Source organism: Hylaeus anthracinus, unplaced genomic scaffold (assembly GCF_026225885.1).
Source record: "Hylaeus anthracinus isolate JK02 unplaced genomic scaffold, UHH_iyHylAnth1.0_haploid 0, whole genome shotgun sequence".
In the NCBI taxonomy this organism is placed as follows: Eukaryota; Metazoa; Arthropoda; class Insecta; order Hymenoptera; family Colletidae; genus Hylaeus; species Hylaeus anthracinus.
The window spans coordinates 3,784,848-3,798,323 of record NW_026533254.1 but is presented as its reverse complement, the minus strand read 5'-3'; the positions used below and the strand labels follow the sequence as shown (position 1 = coordinate 3,798,323).

The 13,476-nt window shown below is 36.4% G+C and overlaps 2 protein-coding genes across 3 annotated transcripts in view; one reads left to right on the top strand and one right to left on the bottom strand.

The window, feature by feature from the left end:
* The window catches only part of LOC128896225 (protein rhomboid), a 427,225-nt gene that overhangs the window by 7,424 nt on the left and 406,325 nt on the right, over positions 1-13,476 (top strand). The window lies entirely within an intron of this gene.
* The window catches only part of LOC128896240 (heat shock protein Hsp-12.2), a 140,914-nt gene that overhangs the window by 59,385 nt on the left and 68,053 nt on the right, over positions 1-13,476 (bottom strand). The window lies entirely within an intron of this gene.

Here is a 13,476-nt window from a genome sequence, read left to right as displayed (position 1 = left end):
ACATAGTATAGCTAACATATTTACAACATATTTCTCATATTCGTAAAATTATACGTTTAAGGAGCGACGGAATTCGTATAGCCTTTACTCTATGAATACAATAACATTGAATAATTTTTATTTAAAGAGATGCCATTAATAAAGTACAAACTGAAACATTCACCGAAAAAAGGAAAAACACACAATACTCTAAAAGAGCTACATATCTGTTCATTTTAATTTCGATCTGTTCCTTTCTATAAAGAAAAACAAAATTATAAAAGAACCGCAATTTTCGGTCCCGAGAGCCCATTCCTCTCGAGAGCGTGTGCCAAAAATAAGCTGGAAACTGAGGCCAGATTTTTATCTGGTTTCTTGAAAAGCACGCTTCGTAGGAAGCAAACGGAGAAAGGAAACGGGGGCTAGAAAAAGTTCGCGACAGTTAAATAGACTTATTCCACTCGACGGGCAAGTTCGGAACTTTTCATTGTCCGTTTATTTGTCAATCCGAAAAATGCGGCCGTTTTTGGAATTTCGTTTTCACGGTATTAGAACGACAACGAGGAGCCAAGATGTATGAGGGGGAGGAGTTTGGAGGGAGGGCACCATGCGACCAGAAACTGGTAGATAAATATCGGAACAATGATAATCTCGACGTTTAAAGGTATAGTACACCGACGGGCGGCCCTTTGTTCGCGTTCAAGCTTGCTGACAAATTTTTGGCGGTTTCCTCCCTCTCCCTTTTTTTTTACGGTCCTGGGGAAGTAAGTAAATCCGACGTTGAGTGGCAGAAAATTGTCCACGTACAAATAGATCTAGTTTGAATCTCGGGTTAAACGAGCGGAATTAATACGCCAGAAATTTCATCTGTGATCTAATTATTACTAATGGATTATTCACGTAAACATTTTACAACCAATTAACGATGCCTTGCAAAAGGAAGGAATTCATATTGTTTTCTTACTCATTAATTACTGCGGAGACCAATATACCTCGCTTTATTTTAGGGATAATATTTTCCTCACAGTATTGATTTTAGTAATAATTTCATACATAGCTGTACAGGGACTGTTTACATTGCAACGTTAAAAGTTTGTTGGATAGGATTGATCACATTGCGGATATTCACATCTTGTGTTTCTTTTTCTTTTTTTTCTTGAATAGACACAAATCTCTTTATCTGGTTTACTCGGCTTACTTGGATCACCGAGATAAAATTCAGTTGAAGATCAGCGATAAATCTGGGATTTGCAAATACCTACGTTAAAGGGAAAGGGGAAACCGTTGGAGATTTTCTTCTGTTCCGTATATGAATGTTTCCCTTGTATGAATAGATTTTGTTCCATCAAAATATTTTTCAGAGACTCTCATCACTTGAGCTTGTTATTCAAACATTCATTCGGATCGTTCTTTTCCAATGTTTTATATCAACCAAACTTGCTAGAAATATCAACTGTTAATAATTATTTGTCGATACAAAAGCTAGTTTGAAATTCACACGTGAAGGTGAAACTTTGTTGTGTAAATATTTATTAGTAATACTTTTGAATAAAATAAATTCAAGATGAAATGTATAAGTAGCATTTCTAGTAAGGAATGTAGAAGGATGTTTTGTAATTTATCGCAAAGACCACTTTATTCATCTAGTTATTATATAAGATATATAATAACTAGATGTTATTAGTAGATAAAGACCACTTTATTCCTACAAAATTTTGTTTTTGATATACGTACATGTACAATACGGGATCGACGGATCAGGTGAAGGTAAAGTAGTTATTTACTTTAAGCAAGAACAAGAATATATTTAATATACAATAAATGAATGATACATACATAGGTCTTTACAGGTTGGTAGGCTGATGTCAATGACTGACTTTCGGCTCTTACCACTTAATCCTCTAAACAAAAGAGATACTCTTCTGGGCGCATGCGCGTGTGTCCTTGGCGCCTGCTGTTTGTTTTAAAGGCTATGCCGCCATTATCACGCTATCCTACATACATGTACTCATTCTTCAATTACCAAATCATTGTTTATTGACTTGCGAGATAATGAAGGTTGGTGTATTTATTTTTCACATAATTTGTGCAATCCTTTATTTTTCTCCTTCTTCGAGTTATAATCGTCGTGCACAGCTTAGTGTCATTTACCACGTAGTGGCGATTACTATCTTTTTCACGAAGTGATCGCAGTGAAAAGTGAACCGTGCGCTCTTCCAGCCTGTTCGCGTTTGTTATCCATGGTTGAATACCAGGAATTTCGTTCTTTTACTGTAAGAGAGGACGCGGGATGATAGGATTAAACCCGCAGGTGGTTAAAGGTAGACGCAATTATTCAGGAGCTTGGAATCGCAAGCATTCTCTCCACGGTAGTATGATTTATGGTCGACGGGATCGAACGACGGAAACCAGGATTTCCGTGGCATGCACCTCTCTCGTTGCACTATATACCGTTTGCATACTTAATATTTTACACGAACCATACACGAACGTGATAATCTCGTTTGTAGCGCGATCGAGACTACGCATATTTTACCATCGCGGGGCGTTCTATCAATTAAAACGCGAAATTTCAATGTTTTTTCAAGTTTTTCTAGGGAAGTCGTTCATCAAATTGTTAGAGACATTCAGGAAAAAACTCAGCTGTGAATTAATGAAATAATAAATTAATTATAATCAATCATATTCAGCGAGAATTTCGTTGACGAGTTTTTAATCGAAAAATTACCATTAAAATTTTCAATTTCGTATGAAACGTTCTCGTTTATATATTAAAATTATTACATTTTTATTAATACATTCAGTTTTTTTTTTATTAAAATCATCGCATATTTATACAAATTCGCAGTATTTCAATGATGTATTAAAGTGCTTAATGTTGATTAAAATGTTCAATGTGCTTTTGAAATTCTCAATTCTTTATGAATATTCTCAATACTTTTCAGTTTTTTTTTTATTATGAATATCCTCAACGTCGAGATAAAATTCAAGTTTTTCTACTCGCATTTTGCTGAAATTATATAATTAATTCTACATAAAATTATGAGTTCGACCAGTAAAATTAATTCAATTACGTTCGTTTTATTCGTTATCCATTAAAATAAAATTCTAAATAAACGTATCACACCGTTTCACTAAAACTCGAGTGGCCAACGTAGAAACCACGTGGAACGCAACAAGGGCAACAAAATTTAAAATTTCCCTGCAGGGTTCAGGGGGTCTGCGTGTCGCAAAAGCAGCTGCCGTATCGGCGGGGTGGAAAGGCAAAGGTGCCCAGAAAGACGCGACTCCGAGTGAAAAAAAGTCAGGGAGGACTTAATAAATAAGTCTCCTCGTAGACGAGTGACAGTAGTACGATTTATCGTCGAGATTTACGAATAAGAGGGAGCACCATAGCGGACGCTATAACGAGATGAAAGAACCAAAAGTGGAGGCGAAAGGAGAGGAGAGAATTTTCTTAAATTGCACTTTGTAGCTCCTGAGAGACCTTACACAGGGATTTCGACGCCCACGGCGAGGGATAACGAGGCGAACCTCGGGGTCCTCTCTTCGTGGAGGTGAGACACACGTCGGTGGGTCTCTTCGTGGCAATGCGCGCGGCCCACAGGGACATAATTGATATCCGGGAAGAGCAAAGGAGAGAAGAATGAACCTGGTGGACCTCTTTGGACGTGGCGGAGAGCAAGAGGAAAAAATTACCTTACGCAGGGGCGACCCCCGACACGAAACGAAGAAGGACGGAGGACCACCGAGATCGTGTTCGGAATCATCGACTTGCCGAAACTCTGGCAAAGGCCACCTAAGCGCCGACTATGCCCTTCTTTTATCTTCTCGCTTCTTTCGACGGTTCTCCCTCCTTTTCTTTAATGGTCGGTTCAGCGCTGGGCAAACATCCAGTGACCACCTACATCCGAACTAATTGCTAATCGCAGCTCGCCAAAGGATCCTCCTTTCGTATCTTTATCTCTATTTTTCGTACGTCTTCTTCGCTCGAGTCTACGCCCAAACGTCTTCGGGACGCGTGTTATTTATTGTAGACGATCGGACAGCTCGCACTTTCTATTGCGATGAAACGCGCCAAAGTCGGGGATATTCGAGTTTATTTGGTGTTAGATCGATCGTACTTGGCGAAGATGTTTGGGATTAGGAGAGACAAATACCAAAATCGAGGGATTCCTCGTATTTACTCGATGGTTACGATTCTCTGTGGAACCTTCTTTAGGCAGTAGAAGTGAAAAAGTCCTGTTTAATGTATTTAATAGACTGTGGATGCTTATGCAAATTCGTATCATTATTAGATTTAGCAGATGCTTATGCAAATTGATGTCTTTACATATACAGATAACGAACAGAAACATTAATTAAAGTATGATTTGTCTTCTAAATGTTTTAACGTGCATTTTATATTGATGTATTTATACTTGTCATAAATGCATAGATATTCGGAGTATAGTAATTAACAAAATAACGGAGAAGATACTGTGGAGTCTGATGAAGGCGAACATTTTTACAGAAACTCATCTTACAGATCTTACATGTTTTTGTATAATAGTATAGGGTTTATCTATTTCTATGGCATCTAACATTTTCATTTATGATTTCATCCATCTCAAAGTGTAGTCTATAGAAACATTTCAGGTACGAATATTTATGGGACTGACTGTATATAGAAAAACAATGAAATCATTTTCATTGCCAAAAGTCTACGTAAATACGAGTAATAAATCGTATCAAGGCTTATGCAGTTACCTAATACTTATAATCGACGTCTAATCGCATGAGTGCCGCGATTAGTTAAAAGTGTGGGTCGCGACGATAAATTAAGGCGCAACTAGCGAACAACGTTATTATCCATTATGAAAATTCATCGGGTTGAAAAGGGTCTGGAAAGCCTTTGTTCCATTCCTGTTCTTCCGAAGGAACAGCGATGAAGAATTCCGCGCGAGGCGGTGCCGACCTACGACCCCATTATGCACGGGCTGGACAGGGCGCGTGATTCATAATATTAGATTCGAGCCAGGGCCGAATAATGTAAATGCCACGTAGAAGGGTCGTATATACGCGAGGGGATCCCCGTTGGAACAAGCGCAGGGGCGTCACGTTGGCGGCGAATGTAACGATGCGGCGACAACGATGAGGACGACGCCATCGGCAGAAACCCTGCAGCCTGCAGCCACCCACACCCACGTCGGACCCTTAAATCTCCATTCTCAGCCGCGCCTCGATCTCTTTGAGCCTCCACCGTGCCTCTCGTTCTGCAGTCACGTGATCCGTGCCACGGACTCGCATGCGTCTCTCGGATACGTTCTTTATCCTACGGTCATTTAAACTGTGAATACTTTTGCTTCGTTTATGAGCCTTTGTCTCTTTCAGACACCAGCCGTACATTATTAACGAATCGGTCGTCTTTCGGTGTACGTCGACCGAGCGATGGAAATTCGACTTTTCTTACCTCCTTTTCTTACCCCCTTAGGCGAGAATTATTTTATCGAGACGCGATGCGCTAATTTTGGCACTTGTTGCGGCTGGAATTTGGATCTTTGACGAATTTAGATGTTTTATAGCGTGTAGGGATAGTTAGGTATATTTTTCAGTTATAGGGAGAACCAAGGGGAGAGATTTAGTGAACACATAGAGTGAAATGAAGCTCTCGAGTACAATTCTGAGATTAAACTTGATTTTGATAATACTGACTTTCGGAATAGAGATACAATGTGGTTCACTTTGATTTGGAGGAATAGTTTTGTAAGTACTTTTTATAGGAATACACTAAGGACTTACACCAGGGACACATCTATATTATATTTACACATATGAATTTAGCAGTAGGAACAACAATTCGTTCTTCCCTTTTGTTATGAGTTCTATTTGTGTCATTATTTATTTTTGCTATTATTAATATTTTCAAGTCAGAAAGTTTAATGATCATGAAACTATGTTTTTGTATAATAGTATAGGGTTTATCTATTTCTATGGTATCTAACATTTTTATTTGTGATTTCATCCATCTCAAAGTGGAGTCTATAGAAACATTTCAGGTACGAATATTTATGGGACTAAACTAATGTATCTCGCAATCTTTCTCATACATTTTACTTATTCAGTACATAATTAACATAGATAATAGTATGTAGAATCCAATTTTTCAACTAGGTAATATAAACATTTTTACTTCATCTTTGTCCTTATAATTGAATATATTACACAAATTTTCTTTCTTTCTTTAGCTATCAGAATAATTTTGTTGTAAAATACATATTTCACAAAAAATACAAGAAACATACAGGATGAGTTTGAAAACAAGAACCATAAGTAACTAAGTACTTTAGCTTTGATGTTCCTGGAAAGACAGTTTCAAAACAATATGATAACGTGGTACTTTTGTAGTAAATCATTATAATTCTTACACAGAGCATTTCTCTAAGAGTTTCTATTTCTCCAAGTCGTTACAATAAATTTACAGATGTTGTATCAGCCGTTTTCGTGTTCGCCGAGGAAAATGTATAATTGTTTGGAGGGGAAATTTAATTTCTTCTGGAAAGGTAGAAATGGAAATCTGGAGTTCACTGCGCAGAAACTAGTTTCTAAAGAAATTTGCAAGTGAAAATTCTCATTGTGCACAATGTCTTGTCGGTAATGAATAACAGAGCGGTCTAGTAAATATGTCGTTATTTACTGGACAAAAACCTCGTAATATTTGCTGGGAGGTGAGCAAAATTCTTGAAACGGCGAAGTAAGGCACTAAAATTCTAAATTAAGAAGTAGGCAATTTTAATAGTTTACATATTAACAAAAAGATGTTATCATACTAATTGTATCTCAAATTTATATTATTCTAATTTTTTGTTGTAGGATTTCATTTTGATAGTATTAAATGCAATCATAACGTTCCATTATAATTCATCATTTTCTAAATTTTTAATTCCAAATCCAAATTTTTCTACATTTCGAATTATCTTACATTTTTCTACACATTTTATCTTATAAATATATAAGCGATTGTTATGTCTGGGAGTCCAATCGGAGTACATTTTCTCTTATTTCTATACGTACATTTTAAGAACTTTTGTTACACTAATTGATATCTTATCTATTTATATAAACTTCCAAAATTATTAACATCTTACTTAAACTTCTGAAATCTTGTCTTCTACATATCTCCTCTTTACCCTCCCTTTCTTATACATTTCTAATCATTTTGAACATTATATCATAAGGTTACGTTACAATCGAAACTTGCATTTTCTGAATAATGCCAGTAAGTAGCAAAAATGTTAATAAATAACTTACACCTACCCGCCTACTTATATAATATTCACTATAATAATAATTCACTAAATTATATAATAATAATTATATATATTAATTATTATATAATATAATATAATAATTATATTATTATATAATAATTATATAATAATTCACTAAATATATTCTCACAAATGGTGTATAGCAACGAGAGGAAAGAAACATGTCAGCCCCGAATTCACATAATTGCTGAAGCAAACGTTGCCACTCCAAACGAGAGATGTACGGTTTGAGCACGGACAAGATTCCCCTGTCAAGGACAATTGACTCTCTATGTCTTGTTAAAAGCATTTTTAAATACGCTATCTTATCTCCGTGGATCAAAAGCTCCGTGGTCATTGACTCTTTCTTCGTCTCTCTCTTCGACACGGACTTTTGAGCGACCACCCAGACCCCTGAGCGACGCGTTGACGTATAAGGATTGAAACGTTTACCCTGTTTGTATTCCCCAGGAGTGGAATAGACCGTGAAATTAAGAAATGGTATCTCGGCTATCGTTGCATCTTCCCATTTCCATCCTATCGTTTTCTCGATCAGGTTCAGTCGAACATCATTTGGTCCGACTTAAAAGTCCGAATGACTTCTAATTAGGGGACAGTCGCAACAAACATATCCAATTTCGGGAACGTTTAAGATAGGGAACATCGATCTGGCGAGTCGCATGCTAGTTCTTGAAACGAGGAAGGTCCCGATAAGATAACGATTCTTCGTAAACTGTTCCTTTTTACCACTTTTCGTTTGTCATCGATTTTTCTCTCACAGAGACTCTCGGTGATAATTAACACTGGAACTGTCGACTGTCTGTGCAGACACATTAGATAGAATTAGATGATTTTGTTCCAAATAAAAGATAAAAGGTTTAGAATAATTTATGATAATAAATGCAAATGCATTTTTGTAGATTAACGAAGGGAAGGCATCTACCGTGACTCTCTTGGAAAATCTTTTCTTATTCACTAAAATTGATTCACTATATTTATATAATCTGCGCATAATCTTCGACCCCTGATAAATTAATCATTATTTTGATCAACTCTACTCTATCTAAAGATGGATCTTTCTCAAATCCTCTATGAACTTCTTAAAAATGTTTTCAGTTGATTTTCCCCCAAATAAATAGCATCGAATTAACTTCTCAAGGAATATTGCCACATGTGTGTACGTTTGCTTTGATATAAAAATTACAATTATCTCCGATCATGACACCTTTTAGAATTAAAAAATACACAATAATTAAAATTATACAGCATATTTGCATGTCAAAATCGATTTACAGAGAAACGTTGCTTTGACTTGTATGTATTTGATTGAAGCAATACGAAATCCAATTTAAATTCGCCCCTCAAGTGGTTAATACTCTGTTTGAAATACTTGGATCCATGATATTGTTACGCCGTGACATATCTTGAGGCATAACTTAATTGTATTTTTTTATATAACAGAAACTGTATTCTGTGAGACTAATACAAACCAACAAAATTAAGTTAATAACATAATATAATTCTCTAACTATTAAACATTCCTTTATTGCGAACATAACGTAACTGATTGCTTTATAATTTGAACACCACACTCCGACTTGCAATTTATTCTGTTTTACCCATTTTATGTACCTTACACTACTTATACTATATTATCCTACTATTATCCTATTATCCTGTATACTTTAAAGTTCCGATACGATATATTAATTACTTCAAGTAATTCGCAACAAAACGCTTCTCATCGGCATCTTCTTGCAGCATGTTTATATGCGATGAAAGTGTAACGTGGCACTCTCGGGATCGCAAGATCGCACTTAGAACGCACCGGTGAAATCGATTTTCGCCGGTCGACTGGTAATAGGAAATCGTAATAAGGTCTGTGAGGCAAGACCGAACAGGACCATCTGTTGTCGGCGCGGCCTGTGACAAAACAAACAGCTTGCCAATTACGGAGTGATTTTGGGTCTGCTCGACATAATTTGGACCGTCGCGGCGGGGAGGACAAAGGCGGCTCGTTTCTTCCACGCCTACCGTCATTAACTTCATGACGAGGAGGGCATGGTTCGTGGCTACCACTTTCCTATTTCTCCCCTCATTTAGTGTCTCTATTTACGCCCTCTCACCGTCTACTCGTTGGTCTTCTTTATAACCTGCAGAGATGGAACCCTCCTCGATGGTTGACCAACAATACAAGAGTCATTCCATGCGTAATGTACACACCTGTCCTACCCATACACATTATTTACCTAAGGTGACAATCTTTCGAACTCCTAAACTTTATCTCTGTACAAACATTTGATCGATGAACGCACAATATGTATTTAGTTATTAGTTACAACCAGCGTCGTCCGTATTCTACAAACTCTGTCCTACAAACTCTAAACCATCCTAGTTTCCAAATCCTTCAGGAATCTTTAGTTCCCTTTCTCTACTTCCTCCACTTCCACACCTAATAAAAATCTATTACAGCTTCGTCCAAAAAAGACTTCAGATTTCAAATTTAACTGAACTACATTGTATCTCTGTTCCGAAAGCCAATATTATTAAAATCAAATTTGAACTCTCGTATCCATTGCGCATACGAAATCGGACACTCTTTATCCGGCGCTTTTTTCAAGAAAATATTTGTCCAAAAGCTGTACATAAAATGTAACTAGAATATGTTAGATGATTATTCTGGAGCTTACTCCTCGTCTACTTTAAGAACTGCTTCTCATTTATTTAAAACACTTTGAAATACGTTTAAATATTGCCGAAGATAAGTAAGAATTAGAATGGAGGGATTGAGATCACTGTTAAACAAAGTTTGATATCCTTTAAAATACATATTTGAAATCTTTTAGTTCAATCTTGCCATTCGATAAGTTTAACGAATGTCACAGATTAAATTAAAAACAACTCTGACTTTTTGATGTTTGAAGTTTCTTAAACCTCTGTTTGCTATAAACTAATTATTGAAATTCTTCTGCTTTACATAAAAGAATATACTGTAGAAGGGTATTATAGCGTTTATTTGGAGAGGTAAGTTTTCACAATATTTGATGAGAAATGAAGCAGTCGATCCAAAAATATTTTAAGCCAATAGAACGGTCGGCTAGGTGAGACGCAAAGGCGTGATATATACAGTTTAAAGGTGCACAAGTCCTCGAAAATACGGAACAGGTACATTCTAGCATCTCCGTGCTTCTCAATACACAGAGGAGCGTACATAGATTGCGGATTCCCCGCAGCGTCGTATCCCGGGTAATCCCCGAAAGCGGGCAACGAGCACGCACGGCATTCTACATAGATATTCTCACGATTTCTTGGTCGTCCTTAGGTCGACGAAGCCCCATTCTTGTATACACCCATCCATTTCTCGCTCAATCGTATCTTCGTGTTCACCTAGTCCCCTGTCCCGTGGCTCAGATGCATTTCGAGTTTCTTGCTTCTACACGTTCACGCAGGTTTATCCAAGCCGGCTGCCTAAGGCCACAAATGACCGAAACCGACGGAGGGTAGTCCTTCGGGTTCGTCCACGACCCCCTCCCCCCCCCCCCCCCAATGGACGAACCGTCTCTGTCCTCTCTCCACCATTCAACGATCCGTTAAAAACATAAATTCACAAACTAACCCCGCGCAAATGCGATTGTCCCGGCGCGGCGTTGGCCAGTCACTCCGGACTCTCCTATAAACCCATAATGGCCGAATCGTGATTGGAAATAAGTTAAACAGATTTTCCGCCCGAAAGCCGGTTGTATATAAGCATGGCTACTTTAACAACGCGACAAACCAGCCCCCGCGACGGAACAATGGTCGCTGCTGGTGCCTCTAGTGTCCCTGTTTTGCGGGGTTCTAAATCATCTTGTGCGTCTTGTATACAACCCTTGGGGAACAGGTTCCAATCGGAGCGATCTATGCAACGAGAGGGAAAGTTGTAGAAAATGTTTTCATTGCTGCTGGAAGGTACGAGATTGGAAAATATTTATTTAGACGATTCTGGATGGTGCTTGTGAAAAATTGAATCTGATTCTATCGCAAAATTTATTTGTACTTGTGAAATACATCATTTCTATATTTTGTTTTTATATAGTTTAACTTGAGAGGCAAGTAATTTTGTTTAATGTTAGTATTTGTTAATATTATACGATAGAGAAACGAATATCGTCAAACAGGTTTGAATAGATTTCTCTAATACATCTATTTGATTATTTAGTTTTGTTCGATGTTTTACTAAATAATTTATAGAAAATTTAAGGAAAATTAAAGGAATATGAAAGAATTCAAATGAAATAATCATAAGGAATATTTCTTATATGTTTCAAAGTGTTATAAGTGTATATAAATACATCATATTTATTCTTTGATACAATATCTGCCGACTATATTATATGTATACTTTTTCTAAAATACAGAATGAATCCTTATATGCCAAAATACATACATAAATAAAATGAAAAAAAAAATTAAAGGAAGTATGAAAGAAATGTTTAATTGTATTAATATTTGTTTTGCATAAATAATTCACTTAATTGATAAATAAACTTGATGTAAAAACGTTCTTGCTCTAAAGTATTCAACATCAATATTGTTTTCAACCGAATTCAGTACAACGCAAAGCAAAAATTTATTTATATTTTGATCTTACAATTAGAAAGAAATACTGTGAATTGCTTTGTTAGCAAAGGAAAACAATCCATCGCGAAGATCATAGTCATTTTCTGTACCAATTTTCTAAGACACGGATTCACGTAATTGCGTGAAATTTTTTATTTCTGCGCACGATCATCCGCTCTAAAAATGTCACGAACGTAACAACCGAGGCAGATTGTCGTATTTTGTATTCGTAATGACTACGAGTTGTTCCGTGGTACGAATCGATCAGCAACCAATTATCGTTCGGACGAGTGGGTACTTACTGCCGCCTCGTTAACCCGTAATTATCGGAGGGACGGTAAAAGTTTCATTGCCTCGGTTAAATCGCCGATTCTCATTTTATTTTTCTTCTGCGTTCTATCGTCTTGTTCCCATACTGTCGTGTCTCCTCGTTAGATTCTTCATCAGGAATCTTTTTAGATTTTTGCCTTTTGGATAGTTTAATATTGATCTGCAAGGAGACCATGACATACAAGGGGTATTTCGAAGTTATTGTTAGTTTAGTCCGTGGATCAATTGGCACTTGCCTCTTCTGCAGTGCGTCAGCAATTATTCGGTGTAGAAATTAATTCTGTGCCTTTCTATGGTACATTTACCATTTATTTAAAACAAAACTATATCATTTATCGTCCTCCAATCATACAAGAGAGTACATATAGTTTTAAAACAATTGTTAATGTTAATCTGTGTTTTTCATGAAAGTTTGTAGTTTAGTGTAACAAAATGCCGAGTAAATATTTCTGTTTAAACTAGAATAAAATAATTAAAGATGAAGATAAAGCAACTTGAACACACTGACGTCTGAGATTCTTGACGTATAATAATACAAAAATTCTATTTTGTAACCCATTGTTATTCGATTGTTCCATGGGTACAGGTCGGGAAGAGATTTGGCGATTTGCCTAAAAAATTCGTTGTACACTGTAAAATCACTAAACATGACATTCCCTGTTGTTCCCATTTACCCTGCGAATGCTTTAAGCCAGACATGTTAAACTTGTTTTGGTCCGCGGGGCAATTTGCATATGCACTTTGCTACCATGTCGTGGGCTGCACGCGTGTAATTATATTTATTTCGACCAGAAGGAAGTATCTAAAACTAATTAAGGTCGATGGTTGTCAGTCTCAACACATAGATCCGTTACTATAACGATTCAACTTTTAAATTACTCTCATCGTCAGACGTAGAATTAATGCAATTGAAATAAAATTTTCGAGTTTCCAAGTTTGGTTATATCAAAGAGTGTGATGAATATTTCTTTGAAACAGGAATCTAATTGAGGAACTGCAATATTTTAAAATTGAAAATTCATTTTGTATTAAATTTTTATAATTTAGGTATATGAATAGGCGAATAAGTAGAAAAACGATATTATTAAAAATAGAAGAAATTAGACAAATCTAATTTGAACAAGATCAATAATGTTGATTCTCAAAAAAATAGAAAATTTTAAGTGTAACTCGTCAAAACGAGACCATTCGTTCCCAAACAATTCAGATAAGAAAAATTGCAGCTGCTCCAAATTTTCAAGCATCTTAGTCTTCAGATCTTTTTTTGATGTTTCCACTA